General features: G+C 38.6%; 2 long non-coding RNA genes across 2 annotated transcripts; both read right to left on the bottom strand.

Annotated features, from left to right (window-relative positions):
* Positions 1–2,557: 2,557 nt before the first annotated feature.
* On the bottom strand, positions 2,558–3,813 carry LOC111325230 (uncharacterized). The gene is made up of 2 exons (XR_002694311.2): positions 3,446–3,813; positions 2,558–2,714 (listed from the first exon to the last, which is right to left on the bottom strand). It is a non-coding gene; the product is annotated as an uncharacterized LOC111325230 (long non-coding RNA).
* A 9,659-nt stretch (positions 3,814–13,472) lies between these two features.
* Positions 13,473–14,488, bottom strand: LOC111325281 (uncharacterized). Its single transcript, XR_002694313.2, has 2 exons — positions 14,181–14,488; positions 13,473–13,717 (listed from the first exon to the last, which is right to left on the bottom strand). It is a non-coding gene; the product is annotated as an uncharacterized LOC111325281 (long non-coding RNA).
* Between the last annotated feature and the right edge of the window lie 8,416 nt (positions 14,489–22,904).

A 22,904-nucleotide genomic window follows, 5' to 3' on the forward strand; every position in this document is an offset into this window, starting at 1 on the left:
AGAATGGCTAAATCTGTCGACACTTTTTAAAAACTCTTAAAGACGCATTTTTTCGGTAAGGCTTTTTATTCTTAGTTAGCTTAGCTTTTAATATTTTATATTACACATGATGTAACTGGTATCTATTACAAAGCATTGTTGTAATGATGTAATTAGTATTTATTTCATGCATTGTTGTAAATATGTAATTAGTATTTATTCCATGCATTGTTGTAATGCGCAGTTGATGATCCCGTCATGGAAACTGCGCAATATAAATTCACAATTTTATTTATTTATTTATTTATTTATTTATTTAAACGCAAGACAACAACTTACACATCCCACCTCAGGAGAGGACATCCATCACACAGTAATCTCGTGCGTGGGAAATAAAAGTCTCCTACCCCTAACCCTGCAGGAGACGGGACCTCCATTTACTCGTCCCTATCCGAGAAGACTAGAATATCTAAACCATTTCTTGATTTTATAGAAAGGCAGCATATTCTTCTCAATTATTTTTTAAGACTTTTAGTGTTGGTCCGGCCGGGGCTCGAACCCTCGACCTCCCGCACATCAGTCCAGCACTCTATCCGTTGAGCTAACCTGGAGGTTAGAGAGTAAAATCAGGCTTAGCTTTTTTTTTTAACGATAAAACGAAAAGAAACCAAAGCGAAAATATCTTCCTTTCTTCCACCTTTATTATTTCAATATGCTGAAGAGATAAATTGTCTAACTGTCGGTTAAGATAAATGACTGTAATTTTCCTTAAAGGCAGCGAGGTGGGGATGAGGGGACCCGTTGGCTTAATAAAAGAGTATAAGGGATTAGGGTGCGGACCTAAGGTCGGGCATCACTGAACAAAATCTTGAAGACAGGCATAAAATATGTAGAAAAGTGATCCATTAGAAGTTCGATCGAGAAGGGTCTTCCGTATGAAAACATTCAAAGACCAGTGTGGCTGTGTAGCTCGTCTAGCAAATGTCTGCTAAACGACTGAGTACCTGTTAAGAATTTTGTTAGCATAAGGATCGACTAAACAGGAATAGAAAACAGCACATACTAGGAGGTATCAGTCATTCAGTTTTTTTTTCTTTTTAGGGAGTCACATCTTTGGTGAGCTAAACCTCTAAGCTACTTGTGTGTGACTTAACAAAAATTTGGATTCCCCTCACATGGAGCAAACGCTCTGAGAAACACGTAAGAAGACTCACACAGTCATTCGACTGGAACTCAGAATACAACAGACCATACTGCTTTTTGGGATCAAACAGTGCACTTTCACACTTGATATAACGAAATGTAGACTCAGTTTGTCTGCCATAAAATACTGGGAGTTGTGACTTCAGAATAACGAAAGGTTCCATTTTTAAAATGCAAGCAATAGACAATAAAGCGAAAACCTGGCGTTTTTAATTTTATTCACGCTGAAGAGCATTCACTTCCAAAAATTTCGCTCTGTTTGGACATATTTTTCTGATTAGTGAAGAAGGACAAAGATAGTAAGCCTGACTCGACGTAAGGTTGAAGTGGCGCCTTTAAATTGAAAAACTTTATGTATGTATTGTCAAGCTTTATTGGGCAAGATCAAATTGAAAATATAAAAACAAAAAAGTTAAAGCCCAAAAGGGATGGGCACGAACGACTCACTCAGGCTGCCTACCCAAGGAAAATATACGAATTTAAAATATGTACAAGTAAAAAAACAAACAAAATCTAATTTAGTAAGAGGAAAATCTAATTGTAGGAGAATCCAATTGTACAAAATTGTCATCTAAAAGTATATATATAAACATACGTTTACGTAGTAGTGACATAAACATTCAGGAGATATTGACCACGAGCAGACCACGTCCTCATCAAAGACATTCATTAAGAGAGACTTGCACAAATTCTTCAACAATGATTTAAAACAGCCAAGAGAAGTAAAACCATTAGGGAAGGCTTCATTGCATAAGTTGTTCCACAGTTTTAGAATTCGGGCAAAAGATGAGGCTTGCAAAGTGGTCTTACAGGCCGGAAAAGTGACATAAAAGCCAGCAGACAGCAGCCAGCAGATAACAGCCAGCAGCCAGCAGATTTATTCGTTATACTAACGACCGGTCGCATGCCTGGTTCACCACAACTGATTGGTCAGTTTTCTTGCGGTATAATTAACCGTAAGACCCGATTAGTCCCTACTTCGGTTTGTAGGGATTACACTGACGTCGTGTAATGGTGCTGGTGGTTGTTGCTGTCTGTCTACTGAAGAGGTTTCTTTAAAACTGAGGAGTTTACTTAAGAGGTAGGCATTAATAAAAATCCTTGTCAAAAGCGTGGTTCCCCGAATGGATGCTTGTCAGCTATGTGATAGTCAATATGACCAACAACATTCCCCCGGCTCTTGACACTCGTTTGTGTACAAGCAGTCTTTAGTACAGGCTTTTGCCATATGCAGCACCTGATCGTGTTTAACAAACCGATTCTTGTCTTTTGTTTGGTTCATCCAAAAGAAGGCGAGAACATTTCTTATGGATATCATAGAGGACAGAGCGGTCTTTGAGCTACCTTAATAGTCTAAAACAAATCAACGATACACTCAGAATACATACACGCAATTTAATTATTTTACAAGAAGGCTTCAACAGTGGTAAGCTTTACTCAATCAGCAGCTCAACTCAATTATAAATCCAATTTACATCTTTTACTGATTTAAATCCTGTAGTTTTTCTCCTTTCGTGTCTTCTCCGGAAATTCTGCAAGTAAGTAAAACAACAGCTCATTGCTTAGGGTTAGTTGACGAAACTATACTTGTGGGCATACAGGGATGACTTTTCAAAGTACTAACATATGCGTTATCCTTTCTAATGTATAACGGTGCCATCCACCGAGGTAGGGGAAGTGGATAAATACCTCGAAACTTGCGAGCTTCCAGGACTTTCAACCAGAAACGGTCAAATATGTGTCTTGAAAAGCTTAACTAACCCTTTTTCTTCCAATCTCTTATGTTACCTAAGTAAATCCCCATCAAGCATCCCCACAAGAAAACGAAAAACTTTTTAATCATTATGATCGTCTTCAACTTTTAACCTCGCAACCTTTTCCTGTGTCTTCCTTTCTTTCATTATTTTACTCTCTCTCTCTCTCTCTCTCTCTCTCTCTCTCTCTCTCTCTCTCTATCTCTCTCTCTCTCTCTCTCTCTCTCTCTCTCTATTCGTTAACTTCTTTTCTTATTTCTCTAGTATGAGAGCGATTTTCGCAGTAACGATCACTACTTAAGCAGTAGTGAAAATAAATAATAACAAACCACTTTCGTGATCAGATTTTGAGAACAATGATTTCTAACAGCAGTCGCTCAAGGAAAAGCCCGCAATAATACAAAATTTAACACTTCGATGGGATCTGAAGCTGACACATAAACTGGTCCCGTGAAAAGCAGAAGCACTGTAGAAAACAGAAGAACAAAAACGAAACAATGAAACAATACCGGGTGAAGTTCTCTCTTCCCAAATTTACAGTTCTGACTGTAAAGTGCCCCTGCTTCGTATATGAAACTGGCCGCCAGCAGAACACAAAATACTAAGATGATAGCCTTGCTCTCCATATCTGAAAAGTATTTGCAAACTTTATTTTGTTAAATCTCCGTTCAAAGGCACAAATTTATACTGGAGCCTTGTACATAATTTATGTAATACTTAAGGAAGCGCCCTCTGTACAGTTCCTTTGACGCTCACATCGTTTTCGTTGCGTGGTTAATTTTTATCACAGGATGTGTAAATTGCCTTAACAGCTGCTCCTACCAGACAAGATCAAACTGTAGTTTTAAAGTAAAAGGTTAATAGGCAGCCTTTTTAATCAGCCAGTGGAAAAAAAAATTGTGTTGTTTTTATTGAGAAACATTTCATTTGTGATTATTAAAATAAAAAACATACAGGAAATAAGACGAAAAAAGACAAGTTTCCATTGTCATTAAAAACACGATCAAGTTGATAACAGTTGGCAGTAATTGCACATAATATGAGATACTGTTCAGTGGGACAACAGCAAAAGAGTGCTTGGACATCTGTTGGGTACTTAAGTAAATGTGTCTCGAATTGATGTACCATCAATCTACACGACGAAATAACGATTGAAGGTCTAAGTTCTTTTAGCTTACCTCAACACAGCAGTGGTTAGATAGAACATATACCGAATTTGCACAATTACCGAACTCCTTCCCTCTACGGAAGTTAGCGCATATTTTCCCCAAAAACACTTATTTTAGTATTGGTAGTACTTTTCTTACATATGATAGCTGATTCTAATGGTACTTTGCTAGCTTTCATTATGAATGATTCGGCCGGTTGCAAGTTCACGAACCATGTGGACCTTTATTTTATAGTTTGAGATAGACGAGTTGGCTTTGTTGAGGTTTATTTTTCGGAAATAAAGCTAGGTAGTAAATTTAAAGGATGTGCCCTTAGTTTTCACTTGAGAAACTGTCGTATATACGAAAACCCCAATTTTATTTTCTTTGCGACACGGTTCCAAGCGATTTTTTATTCTTTTGTATAAAACTGTTCCTTTTGTCTAATCTTGACCTTCAAATCTTAAGTCATCCGAAATTAAAAAAAAATTAACAAGATATTAAGAGGTTAAAAGCATAAATATCTGCGATCTTGAGTGGGTGTCGGGAATATTCCTCGTTAAGTAATATCTTAAAAGGTGTCGATTTCGGCGGTGAAAGTACAAAAAATGTTGAAGAAACCTGGAGTTTTATTAACCTTCACTCGTTTCTTTTCCAGAGGTCTTTTAGGGAGGCTTTTGTCAGTCTGAACTGCTAATCTTGTCAACAGCTTCTTGTCATTTGTTTGGTTCATCCAATCAAATGGCGAGAACTTCGCTTATCAATGTCGTAGGGCGCACATTAGTTTTTGAGCTACGTGAATATCTACGGGTTTTAGACGTTCCTTGTGTGTGCAGCGTAGTCAATGTAATCGTCAGAGTTGAGTTTGGGTTAGGTTTGTACTTTCCGCGGTATTTTGATTTTTAAATAAATGGAGTCGTTCTTTTACCAGTTCTTGTAAAAAAGTGGTGAGAGAAATTATATTTGCATGTATTGCTTGACGACCGCATTGGTGACAATGTCCTTTATAATTTAAGGACCTCTACTTCTGGATGAACGTAGTCTTATAATAAAAAAAGAAGGATCTTCAGTTTTTTTGGAGATAAAAAAAAAAATTACTCAAAAAATACATTTGTGTCGACCTAGTCACTAATGAAGACTATCGTGACAGTCTCCTTTTTTATTAGAGGGCCGTTTTTGTTTTGTTTTTTCTGTTTGAAGTCTTATGATTAAAAAAGGTATTCAATTTTTTGAGATCTAAAGAAATACTCAGAAAATACATGTACACAATTTTATTGATTTTTCAGAAGGTTTCAACTGTAACCTCTGAAATACTCCAGTCAGCTTCGCTCATTTCATTTATACTTTTAAATTCTGTAGTCGGTTAACTCGATCGATAGTCCATTTTACATCTTTTACAGATTAACATCCGACGGCTCGTCTCTATTTGTTAACGCTCTGCAAACATCGTTCATAGTGGCACACATGTTCCTTATATTCCTCTGGGCATTATCTAATTTCTGCAAGTGAGTAAAAACAGATCATTAATCAGGGTTAAATAAAAAAATTAAAAAAAAAAAAAATATATATATATATATATATATACTTAGTAGCATTATCAATGACTTTTTTAAAGTACTGTGATGTCTTTTGCGGCATCCTTTCTCCTTCCTATGCAATGAAAAGTGACGATTAACTAAGTTAAGAGTAGCGGAAGATACCTCATGACCTGCGAGCTGTCAGGAATTTGATCCAGAGAATTTAACGTTTGTGACTCAAAATGCTTGACTAACCCTCATTTTTTCCGATTTGTCATGTTAGTCACGGGAATCACGGAGCATCCCCGCGCAGCCCAAAAGAAGGCGAAAACTCTTTATTATTGTCAACTAAACCGGCCATCTTTCTTTATCTCTTCCTTTCTTTCTTTCTTCCTGTCTCTCTCTCTCTTTTTTCTTTCGTTTGCTTTTCTTATTTTCATCTTTCTGTCTTTCTCTGTCTTTCCTTCTTTGTTTCGTTTTTTCTTGCCCCTTCATTTGCAAAATTTCGTAACTTCGATTTATGACTGAGCCACGTGGTACTCGCATGATCAGATTTCGATAACCATGAAATCTTACATAAAACTACCAACGATAGCAAATCTACATTCACACGATTTCTCTGAGGCTGACATAATCATCACTGCCCCTATCGCAATTGCCCAGCGGCCATTGCAGTAACTGTAATATAATCTGGTAATCTGGTTCAATTTCATAGCTGGTCCGGCCCCGATGATATTATTAACGTTATGAAAAAGGTCAATGATCTTTATGATTTACTACAGTGCTATGTGGGTATCTCTCTAAAAAAGTATGGAACTCAAAAATTGAATACATTTACCAAGACAAGTGATCTCTTCCCAACTGGGCAACAGTTCTGACTGTAAAGTGCCTCTGTTTCTGAAATGAGATTGGCTGCCAACAGAACACAGAATACCAAGATCATTGTCTTGCTGTTCATCTCTTCAAAGTAAGTGAAAGCGTAACAGCTATAAATCCTCAATAATTGTCCTGTCACGAGCTCAAATTTATAGTGGACCCATCCGTAATTAGATATGTAATACTCAAAGAAGTGCCCTCGAAAACACCAACATCGTTTCCGTGGCGTGGTTAATTGTATCCAAGGATGTGTCATCCATCCTCACAGCCGCCTTTCGAGACATGGTCAAACTGCAGTTAAAGAGTAGAGGCTTTGAGTGCCAGAGAGGTATGTAAACAATTACAATGCATTTTTTTGATCAACCAGTGATAGAAATAGAGATGATAATAATTATTGCGATCTTTTTTGAAGAGCAACGATTCATTTCCAATAATTTAAAAAAAAGCATAACAACAATATTGAAGAAAAAAGAACAAAGGGGAAATGCAAGAAAAAAAAACTGTGCAGGTGACATCAAGAGATTATAAAGTACAGCTTATAATCTCTTGGTAGCATTAATTGCTCACTCTTGTCGCCCATTATATAAGATACTGCTGATTGAAACAGCATTAAAAGAATGTTTTGGACATCAGTTCAGTACTTAAGAGGTAAATGAGTCTCTAATTGATATACCACCCATTCACGCGTTCGAAACAACGTTCAAAAGAGCTATTTCCTTTAGCTCACTTCAAACTGGTGGTAGTTAGATGAAAACTAAGAAAACCCACTGTTATCAGATTCTTTCCTTCCAAATACCACTTATCTCTGTATTAGAAGCGTTTTGTTTGATGTTAGGGTTGATTCTATTGGTAGATTTGGAATTTCGCACATGTTCACGAACCTTGATGCCTTTTCGCCTACGTTATCATATAGAAACGTTGAATACATGGGTTGAACAAACAAATAATTCAAAAATTGACCATTTGTTTTTATCAATTGAGTTGATGATGTAATTTACTAAGAAACTCTTGACGGTTGCCAATTTACACTCATCCGGTTGATACTCCCCCTTCAACGCAATACCATATTTTCCTGATAAACTTTAACCCCTAACTCAAAATTTGGCTCCCTTGAGTTTTAATTTCGCGAAAGTAGAGGCCATGAAATTCAAGGAGTGAGGCGGCTAGCTTCTTGCCGAAAGTAATGATCAACTAAGAAATTTTTCTTTGTGACACGATTTTAGCGATTTTTATTCCTTTGAAGTAATATTTCTTGAGCTTAGCCGTCAAATCAGTGGTTATTCAAAATAAAAAAAAATGCCAAGGTATTGAGAGGTTAAAAGCATAGATAGCTGCGATCTTGAGTGGGTCTCGGAATTATTCCGCTTAATAGGATTTCCTTCCGTCGGGAAGCTGTAACTTGAAAGGATGGCGATTTCAGCAACCAAGTTTACAGAGAGGATCAAGGAAACCCGGAGTTTTTCTGATACTATCTTTCAAATGGTTAATTTTTTTAAGTCACACGATAGAAAGGAGAATCAGAAGCAGTTTATCTCTTGACGTGTAACAGAGAAAATTATTTCGTTCTTCCATCTTTATCATTGCATGATCTAGCAAAAATAAGGTGTTATTATGGTTAAATGAAATGAATAAAATATTCCCTAAGCTTAATAGAAGAGTAGGTTGGCATAAGAGACGCCTCTCCTTCCTTTTAATCACTTAGATGTTAGTTCTTCCGTTTAAGCAGCTTCAATCACTTCCATTTATCCCGGTAGAACGGCCCGAAATATTTAATCCACTTTCTAGTTATCTTTCAGTCATCCCGAATCTAACTTCTATCACTTAAATGCCAGTATTAGTTAGTAGCTTCTGTTGGAGTCAAAGCAAACTTTCACTAGACACTTAAAACTGGAAACTGAATGAGAAATTTTCTATGAAATGAATCCCATTGCTGAAAGATAGTATAAGCCATTCTCTTTGATTGGGCTGCCCGAAACCTGGCCAGCTGATTACCCCGCAGAGCTGGTAAACATCGCTAAGACTATTTCAACTCAAACTACTGTAAATCGAAAACAGGCGGAGGAGTAGGAATTTATTTACAATATAAACTTCCCGAAAAATCCACATTTTCAGGTTCAGATGTAACTGAGTCACTTCTCATGAAAACGTCCTGTTCCGCATAGGGAAAAACCTTGCTGTCGATTGCGTGCATCGACCCCAAATAGCAACCAGCACGTTTCTTGACAAATTCAGCGATATTCTGTATTCAGTACTCTCAGCACTCTCAAGAGACAATAGACGTTGTTAAGTGATGCGAGATTTTAGCCTCCATCCTCTCCAATACAATTATCATTGTTCCTTGAGAGTCTATATTCACTCGCTTTTCCTCCTTTTGTCTCCAATCCTCATACTCTGCGACACTAATTGACAACATAGTCTTGTTCATGACGATTTTAAAGGCATTATTCTAAATAAAGGAGATAAGTTGCTAAAGAAACTGCGTTGCTGTGTCGGTGGGAGTAACAAGCTAGTTTCGCTTTTATCAACTGAGGTGATAATGTAAATTGGCCACCGTAGAGAATTTCAAAGTTGACGTTTTGAGCGTTAGCCCTTCGTCAGAGCAAACGAAACCTCCCTGCACCTCTGAAATCCGTTTACAAGAAGAACAAACTTTATTAAGAATTATTCACATCACCTACCCATCTTCTGAAATGAACTATAAAACCTAAAAAATCACTGAACTTATTCATCTTAATCGCATTGTCAAGCGAAAATACTGACTATAAATTGGAGAGTGCTAAACATGGCCTCAACACAACAAAATCAATGCCTTTGGTAACATAAGGATTGATTGTCAACGAAGCCGATCATATCACCAGAATTCAAAACAACACTTAAAAGAAGGCATCTGTCATTTCTTCTGGCTCTACTTAAGGAAACAAATCTTTGATCACCTAAAGAGGGTCCCCAATAGGTTTTTCGGGATCCGGGATTTGGCTTATTTGAAGGCCGGGATTCGAGATTTTGAAGGAAAAGTGTGACGAGATTCGGGATTGTATTTATGACCGGGACACGGGATTAGGCGATTTTAACAGGCGGGAATCGAGAAATGTCGCTTTAAAGAAACCGAGATTCGGGAATTTCAGAGTCTGAAATATGCAAAGAAATCAAGCTGTCATCTTAGCTAGCTCATCTTATTAACGTTGGAAATGGTCGGAAATAGTCGAACAATGACCTAGTTGACAACTACGTTTTCCACGACCTTATCACGCTGCTCTGTGACCCCTATGGCGATCTGTAGTCTATTTTCATGAACCTTGGACACCTTGACCGTAATGCGAATCCAATTTGACAATGTCTTTGTGACCTTTGTTATTTGTTGACCGTGATATTTCTAGTGTCAAGTTTATACAGATCCTCATCGGTGCGCGTGGGATATTCGACGCGAAGGAGACTAGCTAAGTTATCGTTTGGGCAGTTTAACGCGCCCTAGCGGTGTCGGTTAACATCGACAATGATGTTGTCGATGTTATTAGCTGCGTAACTTTGTTTTATGAGAAGGGGAAGAGCAGAAATTCGTTTCTTCGTAAGGAGAAATTTCGGGCACAACTTCCACGGAAGGAGAAGACATTAAAGTCCGTCAGGGAAACAGTTAGGTAAGTTCTGTTTCTTGCCTTTACTAATTTAGACTTTTGGAACTATTACATTGCGAATGACGACAATGAATTGCGAGAACTTCGACAATGAAAAATGATGCTTTTTTATGGTCTATTAATATCAGTAATTAGTAAAGGGCAATTTCGCGTAGCATCATGTTTCCATCACGTTTCCAGATAAACCAATGACCTCAGTAACCAGACATTTCACTGCAGACCATGCTTGTTTGTTTCTGTTTAATTTTGAGGGTTTTTCTTTGGTTGATTGTTGTTTTCTTCTAAATACAGCCGCTTCTTATAATCCTTCCGACATTCGCTATTGAAAGGTTCTAAGTTATAAGTTTTGATTTGTTAAACGTCCCGAGTAGCCGAAACCGACGAGAGGCGGCCCTTTTTGCAGGCTATAAAGGGTGTTGGATTATGCAAGAAACTTTGGAAATGCAGCCACAGAAGGTATCAAGAGAACGACCCATTGGGCGGCGATCTATTTTACAAATCTAAAGTCTTGGTATCCTGTGTCCGAACGCGCCATGTTTCTGTCGGCCATGCCTGTTATACAACCCTCGCCAGCTGTACCAATGACACCACAATGTGTACAAGTTATGAGGGACTGGGTACAAACGTTTGGTGCTGCAGTGTGTCAGCGCTCTGTCAGACAAGAGATAACAATGGCCAGAGCCGGAACCCTGCCTTCCTACCTCTACCAGAGAGAGGTGCGACCGGGTGAGTCAGTCTCCCTTGAACGCCTCGGGGAACAACGGAGAAACGAAGCCGAAAAAGCAGACGAGGAAGACGGCATACTGGAGTACGATTCAAGCGGTAGCGAAGATTTGGAAGACGAGTCTACGAGTAAGGAAGAGGCCAACGATGATGTTGGTGGAATTCCGTCGTTGGATCGCGAGGCAACTCTTTTGCTTGGAACGGTTTCTAGTTTAGGAAGAACTGTTCACTTCAATAGCAGAATTATAGTTTAATTGCAGCGAATTGCTAAAGAAGCTCCTAGATGATAGCAATCATCAAATAAACATTTCGCATTAATTTAGCCGCAGGTGACCAAAGCGTACTATAAGAGTTTATATGGATTTAAAATTTAAACTATCTCCGTTTTTCCTTTGAAAGCTACAATACAGTGACGCGTACTCTTTATACGCGTCAAAATCGTTCAAATGGCTTACAGAAGCATTTCGGCGACATAAAAAGGACCGCACTTAGAGAGGTTCAAACTTTATCGTAGCTTTTCAAAGGAAAACAGAAATAGTTTTCGTTCGAAATTGAAATCCATACAGGCTCTTATTTCAACCTCTTATAGTACGCTTTGGTTACCGGTGATTACGGCATTTTGAGCCGGAACATGTAGCACTGGTTAAACTGGGGTCGAAAAGAATATATGTTTCGGTATCTGTTGAGCACAATTGTACTCGATTTTATGGAATTTCCAGATGTTCGTTGCCATGGCTGAAAATTGTCAATGAGCAAACTGTGTTCTGAGTTGCGATTGACGGTGACTTGGCATGTGTGTAGTGAACAGTGAATTTGCCGTGGTACTTCGTGATCATATGTACCCTTAATGTTCTTCATTGATCGCTATCATCTCCGAGAGACACTTTTTTCAGGGATCGAAGTGATCCGGGGGGCCGGTGTCATCGAACAAAAGAGGCAAAACAGAAAAAAAGACAAAAAAAAAAACCCAAAACGACCTATGCAAAAACCATAAAAATGACTCATTGACTGACGAAACTCTTTTAAAACCAGTCATGAAAAACAAATTAACTAGATCATCGTTTTAGTGCAGAGAGATACAACTAATTCAACGTAATAGTCAGTGCTTGGGTTTGCTGTGAGGGAATCCAGGGCTGCAAATAACGGCCAGTCAACGGACAATGTCCGGTCAAAATTGGGTACTGACCGGACAAATCCTTGGATTGCCGGACATCTTGTCCGGTCCTTTACCGATTCGTTCAAAGAAATTTTAATTTTTAACTGTTTGATAATCACAAGGGACAACAGAAATGTTTCCGAAAGAAAAAAAAAACCAATATAAAAGTAGACAAATTAGTGGTCTAGAAATTCCAGGAAGTCGCAAATTTCCACGATGTCATCAAGTCCTGTCGCGACCGGTGCGCAAATCATCGTGTATTCCGTTATTTAATTTGCTTTATTTAAGTGTTCCCAGTTAGTAGAGGTTTTTACCTTTGGCTAGATACCATAATTTACTCTTAAATACAATGATTGATTGTTTGACTGATTGAATGATCGGAAACTGAGCACCCTCACGAATAATAATCTCGCTGCATCGAGAATACTTCAAGTAACATTTGTTGCAAAGTGCAAAAAGCGAGCCAAAGGCCCAAAACCTGGAGAATCCGACCACTCTTTTACTCTAACAAAAATTCACAACGGTAACTTTAAAAAGAAAAGGGCTCTGAGTTCTAATGAAAACAAATAAAGTCAAGATATATAAAAAGAGAGTTTATTTTGCTGCTTCTGCAGTAAAGAGTAGTAAAATTATTAACATGTAATTTTTATTGCCAGACCGACTTGGATTCAGTTGTTTTTTAGTTGTAAAAGGACTATTGTGCAATCTGGGTTCACTATCGCAAGAGTTCCGACTGTTAAAATTTGACCGGCCAAAAATGGGTCGTGTCCGAGCAAAAGCATGTTTGACCGGACAACGTGACCGGCGACTGCCCGTTGGCTATTTGCAGCCTAGGAATCTGAAACGGAACTTCAAGGATCATTTTTGCTGAGGTAAGGAATTAAAAAAATATGACTGGGATCGGGATTAGCGGGTAGAAACCGTCGGGATCTCGGGATTGAGGGAAAATTCCGGTCGGGATGGCGGGATTGAAAAACCCATATTGGGGACCCTTCCTAAACGCCGAGCTACTTGCATGACTTTAGCAATCTCGTAGCATACAGACAGTTCTTTGAATAACGAGGATATCTTAAGGTTTTGGAAACGTCCTGTGTGTGTAATGTTGCCGATGTGGTCGTTAAGGTCGAGTTCGTGCTTCAGCCCAAGCGCGTGACTTGCACTTCGCCCTCGCCTCGTGTGTGCCTCCGTTCGACTTAAACTGAACGCCAAAAGATTTAAGCCTCTTCTGCAGGATTTTTCAAGCCTATTGTGAGTTTTAATTTGATGACGTCGTCTTTTAACTTGCTGTTGTAAAAATATGGCTTGTATGTTTGTTTTTAATAGGTGAATGAAACTCGTTTATAAACATTGACGACCCAATTACTAATGACGACAATCATGAAAGTATCTTCTTTGATACAGGGTGTCATTTTTTCCTGCTGATCGCGATCTTATAATGAAAATAGATTTTTACCTATTTGAGATCAAAAGAAAAACTCAGAAAGTAATTTTTCGCAATTTTATTGATTTTACAATAGGGTTTCGACTGTAATCTCTGAAATGTTGTAGTCGGCTTAACTCATTCTGCAATCCATAAACACGTTTAGATGTAGTCATCGGTTTAACTCAACCAACAATCTATTTACATCTTTAACTGATTAAAATCCTGTATTTCTTCTCTTTCCCTTTGGCAAATATCGTTCATGGTAGCGCATATGCTCCTGATATTCCTTCGGACATCACTTAATTTCTGTAAGTGAATAATAACAGTTTAGGGTTCACTGAAAAAAAACATATTCGTCTGCATTCATCGATGAATTATTTAAAATATCATTATATCATTAGCAGCATCCCTTTTCGAATCTAGAGAAACATTACGATCACTAAGTAAAGAAAAACTCTGAAGCTGACAAAGCTTTAAAGTAAGAAATGTTCCTCTCCTTCAGTATTAGGAGAAAATCACAACAGGGTAAGCTTTGGCCTCGTTCTGTCCGAACACAGTTTTTACTCGATTACGACGAAAACGGTCGTTGTATCTTCTCCAATTCTATTTATTTCGGACCCCTAAACGTTACTGATAACTCTGCTAATACTGGCTGTATCATGAAGAGGTTCCATGATCATTCTTATTGACTGTATTGCTGTAACTCTAAACCGAAAAAAGTTACGGAATTCAAAGAAGTAAGAAAGAAATAGCAATATACAAAACTGACCAGTGATCTCTTCCCATTATTGTCTGGGTTAAGGCCGTAAACTGCCTCTGTTTCGGACATGAAACTAACTGCCAACAGAACGCAAAATACAAACATGACGGTCTTGCTGTCCATTCCTGAGAAGTAAGTGTAACCTATACGTCCTTAAATCCCTGAATGATGTCTTTTCACAAACTTAAATTTATAGTGAAACCTTGCTAATAATTAGTTGTGCAATACTCAAAGACATATCCTCGTTAAAGAGGTTCTGACGCCAGAATCGTTTCCTCGACTCGGTTTTTGTTTAGTTTCAGGGTGTATGAATAATCTTAAAAGGCTTCCCACGAGAGATGTCAAACTATAGTTCGAGAGTTAAGGCTTTGAGTTCCGAAAAAGTCAAAAATAAAGTTACAGGCACTTATGGTAGTCAATCATTTAGACAAGAGATAATCTCCTTAACGGTAATGTGATGGTGAAAAATCGTTTTATTTTCGATGGAATCACTGCATGTACCAAATCATGCCAAAAACATCTATCACAGGAAAAATAAAAGGATTTCTGCGAAGCACTTGCACGTTGATAACAGGGACAACAGGAAAAGAGTGCCTTTAACATAAATGTTTCCCTAACTGATGAACCACCCATCAACACTTTTGAAGTAACCTTCAAGATGGCGGCAGTTTGACGAAAACTGAAAAAAACACACAGCTGAATGACTCCTTACTTCTTGTGTCAATCTAGTTTTATGTAAGGACACTTTTAAATGCCATAGGGAATCAATAGTGTGGTTCGCGAATATTCTGCTCTCACTCGCTTGTTTTCCAGAGGTCTTTTATGGAGCCTTTGTCAGTCTGAACTCCTGATCTTATCAACCGCTTTTTGTCATTAGTTTGGTTCATCCAATCAAATGGCAAGAACTTCGCTTATTTATCTCGTAGGGCGCAGATTAGTTTTTGAGCTACGTGAATATCTACGGGTTTTAGACGTTCCTTGTGTGTGCAGCGTAGTCAATGTAATCGTCAGAGTTGAGTTTGGGTTGGTTTTGTACTTTCTGCGGTATTTTGATTTTTAAATAAATGGAGTCGTTCTTTTACCAGTTCTTGTAAAAAAGCGGTTAGAGAAATCATATTTGCATGTATTCCTTGACGACCGCATTGGTGACAATGTCCTTTATAATTGAAGGACCTCTACTTCTGGATGAACGTAGTCTTATAACTAAAAAAGAAGAATATTCAGTTTTTTTGGAGATAAAAAGAATTACTCAAAAAATGCATTTGTATCGACCTAGTCACTAATGAAGACTATCGTGACAGTCTCCTTTTTTTATTAGAGGGCCGTTTTTGTTTTGTTTTTTCTGTTGATTGAAGTCTTATGATTAAAAAAGGTATTCAATTTTTTGAGATCTAAAGAACTTCTCAGAAAATACATGTACGCAATTTTATTGATTTTTCAGAAGGTTTCAACTGTAACCTCTGAAATTCTCCAGTCAGCTTCGCTCATTTCATTTATACTTTTAAATTCTGTAGTCGGTTAACTCGATCGATAGTCCATTTTACATCTTTTACAGATTAACATCCGACGGCTCGTCTCTATTTGTTAACGCTCTGCAAACATCGTTCATAGTGGCACACATGTTCCTTATATTCCTCTGGGCATTATCTAATTTCTGCAAGTGAGTAAAAACAGATCATTAATCAGGGTTAAATAAAAAAATTAAAAAAAAAAAATATATATATATATATATACTTAGCAGCATTATCAATGACATTTTTAAAGTACTGTGATGTCTTTTGTGGCATCCTTTCTCCTTCCTATGCAATGAAAAGTGACGATTAACTAAGTTAAGAGTAGCGGAAGATACCTCATGACCTGCGAGCTGTCAGGAATTCGATCCAGAGAATTTAACATTTGTGACTCAAATTGCTTGACTAACCTTCATTTTTTCCGATTTGTCATGTTAGTCACGTGAATCACGGAGCATCCCCGCGCAGCCCAAAAGAAGGCGAAAACTCTTTATTATTGTCAACTAAACCGGCCATCTTTCTTTATCTCTTTCTTTCTTTCTTTCATCCTGTCTCTCTCTCTCTTTTTTCTTTCGTTTGCTTTTCTTATTTACATCTTTCTCTCTTTCTCTGTCTTTCCTTCTTTGTTTCGTTTTTTCTTGCCCCTTCATTTGCAAAATTTCGTAACTTCGATTTATGACTGAGCCACGTGGTACTCGCATGATCAGATTTCGATAACCATGAAATCTTACATAAAACTACCAACGATAGCAAATCTACATTCATACGATTTCTCTGAGGCTGACATAATCATCACTGCCCCTATCGCAATTGCCCAGCGGCCATTGCAATAACTGTAATATAATCTGGTAATCTGGTTCAATTTCATAGATGGTCCGGCCCCGATGATATTATTAACGTTATGAAAAAGGTCAATGATCTTTATGATTTACTGCAGTGCTATGTGGGCATCTCTCTAAAAAAGTATGGAACTCAAATATTGAATACATTTACCAAGACAAGTGATCTCTTCCCAACTTGGCAACAGTTCTGACCGTAAATTGCCTCTGTTTCTGAAATGAGACTGGCTGCCAACAGAACACAGAATACCAAGATGATTGTCTTGCTGTTCATCCCTTCAAAGTAAGTGAAAGCGTAACAGCTATAAATCCTCAATAATTGACCTGTCACGAGCTCAAATTTATAGTGGACCGATCCGTAATTAGATATGTAATACTCAAAGAAGTGCCCTCGAAAACACCAACGTCGTTTCCGTGGCGTGGTTAATTGTATCCAAGGATGTGTCAGCCATCCTCACAGCCGCTTTTCGAGACATGGTTAAACTGCAGTTAAAGAGTAAAGGCTTTGGGTCCCAGAGAGGTATGTAAACAAGTACAATGCAGTTTTTTGATCAACCAGTGATAGAAATAGAGATGATAATAATTATTGCGGTGTTTTTGTAGAGCAACGTTTCATTTCCAATAATTTTAAAAAAAGCAACAGAACAACATTAAAGAAAAAAGAACAAAGGGAAAATGCAAGAAAAAAAAACTGTGCAGGTGACATCAAGAGATTATAAAGTACAGCTTATAAATAGCTGCGATCTTGAGTGGGTCTCGGAATTATTCCGCTTCATAGGGTTATTTTCCGTCGGGAAGCTGTAACTTGAAAGGGTGGCGATTTCAGCAACCAAGTTTACAGAGAGGATCAAGGAAACCCGGAGTTTTTCTGATACTATCTTTCAAACGGTTAATTTTTTTTATAGAAAGGAGAATCAAAAGCAGTTCATCTTGACGTGTAACAAAGAAAATTTCAGTATTTCGTTCCTCCATCTTTATCATGGCATGATCCAGAAAAAATGAGGTGTTATTTTGGTTAAATGAAATAAATGAAATATTCCCTAAGCTTAATAGAAGAGTAGGTTGGCATAAGAGACGCCTCTCCTTCCTTTTAATCACTTAGATGTTAGTTCTTCCGTTTAATCAGCTTGAATCGCTTCCATTTATCCCAGTAGAATGGCCCGAAATATTTAATCCACTTTCTAGTTATCTTTCAGTCATCCCGAATCCAACTGCTACCACTTGAATGCCAGTATTAGTTAGTAGCTTCTGTTGGAGTCAAAGCAAACTTTTCACTAGACACTTAAAACTGGAAACTGAATGAGAAATTTTCTATGAAATGAATCCACTGCTGAAAAATAGTATAAGCCATTCTCTTTGATTGGGCTTCCCGAAACCTGGCTAGCTGATTACCCCGCAGAGCTGGTAAACATCGCTACGACTATTTGAATTCAAACTACTGTAAATCGAAAACAGGCGGAGGATTAGGAATTTATTTACAATATAAACTTCTCGAAGAATCCAAATTTTCAGGTTCAGATGTAATTGAGTCACTTCTCATGAAAACGTCCTGTTCCGCATGGAGAAAAACCTTACTGTCGATTGCGTGCATCGACCCCAAATAACAACCAGCACGTTTCTTGACAAATTCAGCGACATTCTGTATTCAGTACTTTCAGCACTTTCAAGACACAATAGACGTTGTTAAGTGATGCGAGATTTTAACCTCCATCCTCTCCAATACAATTATCATTGTTCCTTGAGAGTTTATTTTCGCTCGCTTTTCTTCCTTTCACCTTCAATCCTTATACTCTGCGACACTACTTGACAACATAGTCTTGTTCATGACGATTTTAAAGGCATTATTCTAAATAAAGGAGATAAGTTCCTAAAGAAACTGCGTTGCTGCGTCGGTGGGAGTAACAAGCTAGTTTTGCTTTTATCAACTGAGGTGATAATGTAAATTGGCCACCGTAGAGAATTTCAAAGCTGACGTTTTGAACGTTAGCCCTTCGGGATCAATTTTACTATAAGTAGTGTCGGCCGACATGTCGGCCGACATGTCGGTCGCCATGGCGGTTGACAGTCGGTCGACAGTCGACCGACATGTTGGTCGATATGTCGACCGATATATGTCGGCCGATAGTCGGTCGACATATCGGTCGACAGTCGGTCGATATTTGACCGACACTTGGCCGACACTCGGTCGACACTTGGCCGATGCTTCACCGATACTTTACTGACACTTAAGTGATGCTTCAATGGCATTTTACCTATTGCCGACCGTATGGACGTGTTTTAAGAAAATCTTAACAGGATAAAACTTCTGCTGTTCTTCGGGGCATAGACTAAAACTAGAAACAACGAAACGACTGCAACAACCGAAACTGCCGAAACGAAACGTCCAAAACAAAACCACCGAAACATGGGCAACGAAACCACCGACTGACAGCCAAAACGACTGGAGCAACTGAAACGAAACCACCGAAACAATCGAAACGAAACCACCAAATCAAGCGAAACGAAGCCACCAGAATGAAGTATTATAATTTAGGCATGAATCCTCTTCAACTGCACTGCTTTCCTAGCAGAGGTATGTTAAAATCTAACATATCGCTCGGGCCGTGTTTACGTGGAGGTGGTGAAACCCTCCTAGGAGGATCAGTTCTCTATGAACAGCTTCATTGTATTTCAATAAACAATAACTTTAATGAAGCAATTCAGTATTCATGTTTAAAAAATTCATTAACAATCCTTAATCATTATTATCACAAATCTAATATTATCTTTACTCTCGCAGCCGGGTAAGGCAACTGAAACATAATAACGAAAATGAAGTCAAGAAGCTGAGGCTCTGTCGAAATCCTGCAGTTACATGTCTGATCTACCGTTTGTGATAATTACCCACTATATTTTGAAATAACCGATTGCTTTCTACAGAACGTCAAAGAAAATAATCCTAGCTAGAAAACACTTCGCCAGAACCTCACAAAAATTGCCCCCCATTCTGAAAATGATTAAGAGTAAAATCCGTCATTTGGATAGAAAGGAAGGAGCTGCTTTTCCTCCTTCAATTCATTTACGCGAGTTTTGAGTTCTTTCAAAGTAACCCTGCAACGACGTTCAATACTCTTGGCGGATGTTTTCCCTGTCATCTCACGCTCAGTCGCCAGAATTCTTTCATATCTCTTGGGGTCCACGATCTTGAGTTCACACAGGCCGATGTAGTCTCTTAACGTGTTTCGTGCGATGCCAAAGCGTCGCATAGCTTCTGTTAAGGAACAGTGATGGTTTTGTAAAATTGTGAGGACGCCTTTATATCTTCGATGAATGCCTTCCAGATTTGATCCTGATATCGGTAATTCTGAAAAAAAAAATGGAGTAGTTTAAGTTCAGTCATCGGTGAATGTAACCTTTTTTGTTTGTGAAATAATATTTAAATGTTTATAATGTGATATGGTGATTCCCTGACGCCACAATGGGTTTTGACTGTGGCATTGTATAAGGAAAATATCGATTCCCAGGGATAAGGTCATGTTTGGTCAACAGGTCTTATTGACGGCGCAATTGAGCACGTGGGACGCGCGCGAAACGCGAGGGATATTTCCTCTCTCGCTCCCCTTTCTGTTCCAGTATGTAGGCTAAACAGCGGGCTACGGATGATCGTAATCGTGCAAACCCGGGGGGAGGGACTCTCATGAAAATGGCGGGGATGATCGTCGTCATGCTTAGGGGTAAAATCAGGGATTTTCGTCTCGCTTACGTTTTTAAGGAGTAAAATCTCACATTTCTGGCTGTCAGGCTATCTTTTGAGGTTGCTTGCGAATAAATTTCAGTAAAGAATCTCGCTGTCATTCATTTTTGGTTGTCTAAGTCGATAAAAAAGGAAATCAAGATACCTACAGCTAAAAATTGGTATCTTTTAGGGGTCCGTAAACTTAGAGCCACGCCCAGATTGGTCTCCTTTAGGGGGTAAACTTAAAATTTCCCACGAGCAACCCCGTCATTTTTATCAGAGAGTCTCCCCCCTCCCCGGCCATGTAAATTAATGATCAAAACTTCAAAATCGATTTTAAGGTAATCCTTAGTCTGCAAAGTGTGGAAGATATTGTGGCCCCGAACACTGGAGATTTTGACCAATTTATTTAAGAGCAAGTCAGATACCCGGGGGAAAAGTGTCATTGGATTCGACTCGTATATAAATCAGCCACGATCCACTAATTGTTCATTCATGCACACGAACTAACCTTTAGTCTTTTTTTTAGCACACTCTGCTCCTTCTTCATCGTCTTTTGTTTCCTTTTCCCAATTATCGTCCTCGATGAAATCGTCGTTCCCAATGTCAGTATCAGACGTTTGGTCTGTCCCATCGTCAGTGTCCAGTTCAGTTGCAGCTGGTTTTTGTTCACTCTTGCCCGTGCTAACCGACTCTACAAAAAATATTGCATTTTCAGTTGCATGTACGCTTTGAGGATGGAATAAAATGGTTTCTTTAGCATTTGGTCAAACTATTAGTCCACGATAGAATTTGTAATTGTCGATTAAAAATTCCTGATACGCTTAACTTTGCAATGTTTTTAACGCGTATTTTTGTTTTCGAAAAAGTGCAGTGCGTTTAGCTTGAGGGAAACTAAACGGCAGGATTCAATCAAGAGCAGCATGCATCACAGAAAGACCCTGAAAGCATTAGGGGCGTAGCTAGCGATTTTGTAACTATACGCCGAGAAGTACTATTTTGAGTGACAGAGGCTCCCCACTAGGGGGGTCTGGAAAAGTTCAAATTATGGCGGAAATGCCATTTCCTGCATCTTCCGTGGGATATTACAAGAAATAAATACTTCAGTGAAACGCAGTAGTTAGTTGTTTATTTTAATTTATCTATCAGCCAACTGAATTAAAAAAGAAAAAATATATGAAATAAATTCAAATCAGCCAATCTAAAGATAAGAACGCGTTCAGGCAATAAAAAGTAATGTTTTTGTCAGATTGAAAAGAAATTTTCAGATTTCAGCTGTACACACATGCGTATGTGCGTATGTGGTATCTACGCCCCTGAGCATCTCTGTTCTACACCGCATCTTCGCATCGTTGACAACGAAGTTGCAGCGTGTGTACATCTCTACTAAATACTCTGTCTTTTTAATTCGGATAACTGGCGCTCCATTTTGGTGTGCAACCATCCTGCGGTGAACAGAAAATGCAACATTTGAAGTTTTGTGGAGGGGGGCATAAAGGTTTGCGGTGATGCGATTTCTGTGGTATTTTTGATGCGGTTTTGTGAACATTTTCGTTTTATCTTGCAGTTTTGTTTTTTTACAAGACTATGCGGCTTGCGGTTTCCGTGCATTTTGATAAAAGTCGATGCGGTATTACTGTTTTAACGTATTTATGCGGGACCCCCCTTATGACCCCCTCTTTGAACGATGTTGCAAGGTATGTCCACCCCAGAATAATTGCAGGAAACCTTGCGAGCAACTTTTCCAAAGTAGAAAGATAGATGTAATAAATTGAAAAGAGATATTTTCCTGTTAAAGAACGCCGAATTTCAAAATTTTTGATTTCCCAACAATGTCTACACTTTTTTCCCGCGTCCAATTCCTACTGCTCTCCCTTCCCTTTCTAACGCCTGTCAGCAGGCGAAAATAGATTCTAAGCATCGAAATAATAGTCTGACACACCAAATAGCGCCAAATCATGACAAACATGATCATGCATAATTCAGAGAATACTCTCGGACAATAGGACCAATAGCGTTGACAAGAAACCGTGCACAAAATTCTATATACCTTCAAGTTCTTCGATGCGTCTTTCCAAGTCGGCGATCGTTTCCTGGTAATATCCTCCTCCTTCTTCATATTGGGTTCTTCCGATTTTTTCAATTGCTTCATAGCAGCTTGCTGGTCATTCTTGGCTTCTTTGAATTTCTTTTCCGGCACTGTTTTTTCTGGCCCCTTTTGTCCACTTTTATTGCTTGTCCCACACCTGTAAATACAATAATAAAATACGAAAGTAAGAAATAAGGCCTATTCGTTAGGGAGTTAGTGGCGATCTATAATTTTGCTCCATTTATAGACTAGTTCGCCTGTTCATAATTCCACATACTGATAAGGATAAATTTCGATCTTAAATCTTGCACGACGGCCATAGCTATCTATATTTTTCCTCCAATAATCCATATATTTTACTGCATCAGAGCTAATAGAGGGAAATCCCTGAAATCCTGGTCGATTTTGCGTGCTTTTATTACTTCTCCGAGCCAGTCGTTGCGTCATTTTCGATGAGCCTCGTCTTTCGCGACAGGCAGCTTAAAAATTCCCATTCCCTTCGATCGTCTGCACGATCCGCAGCCAAGGACGGAGTAGTTGATCCCTGGCATCACTTATGAATCCTCTTAAGATAATATT

The sequence above is a fragment of the Stylophora pistillata genome, chromosome 8 (genome assembly GCF_964205215.1).
Source record: "Stylophora pistillata chromosome 8, jaStyPist1.2, whole genome shotgun sequence".
Classification (NCBI taxonomy): Eukaryota; Metazoa; Cnidaria; class Anthozoa; order Scleractinia; family Pocilloporidae; genus Stylophora; species Stylophora pistillata.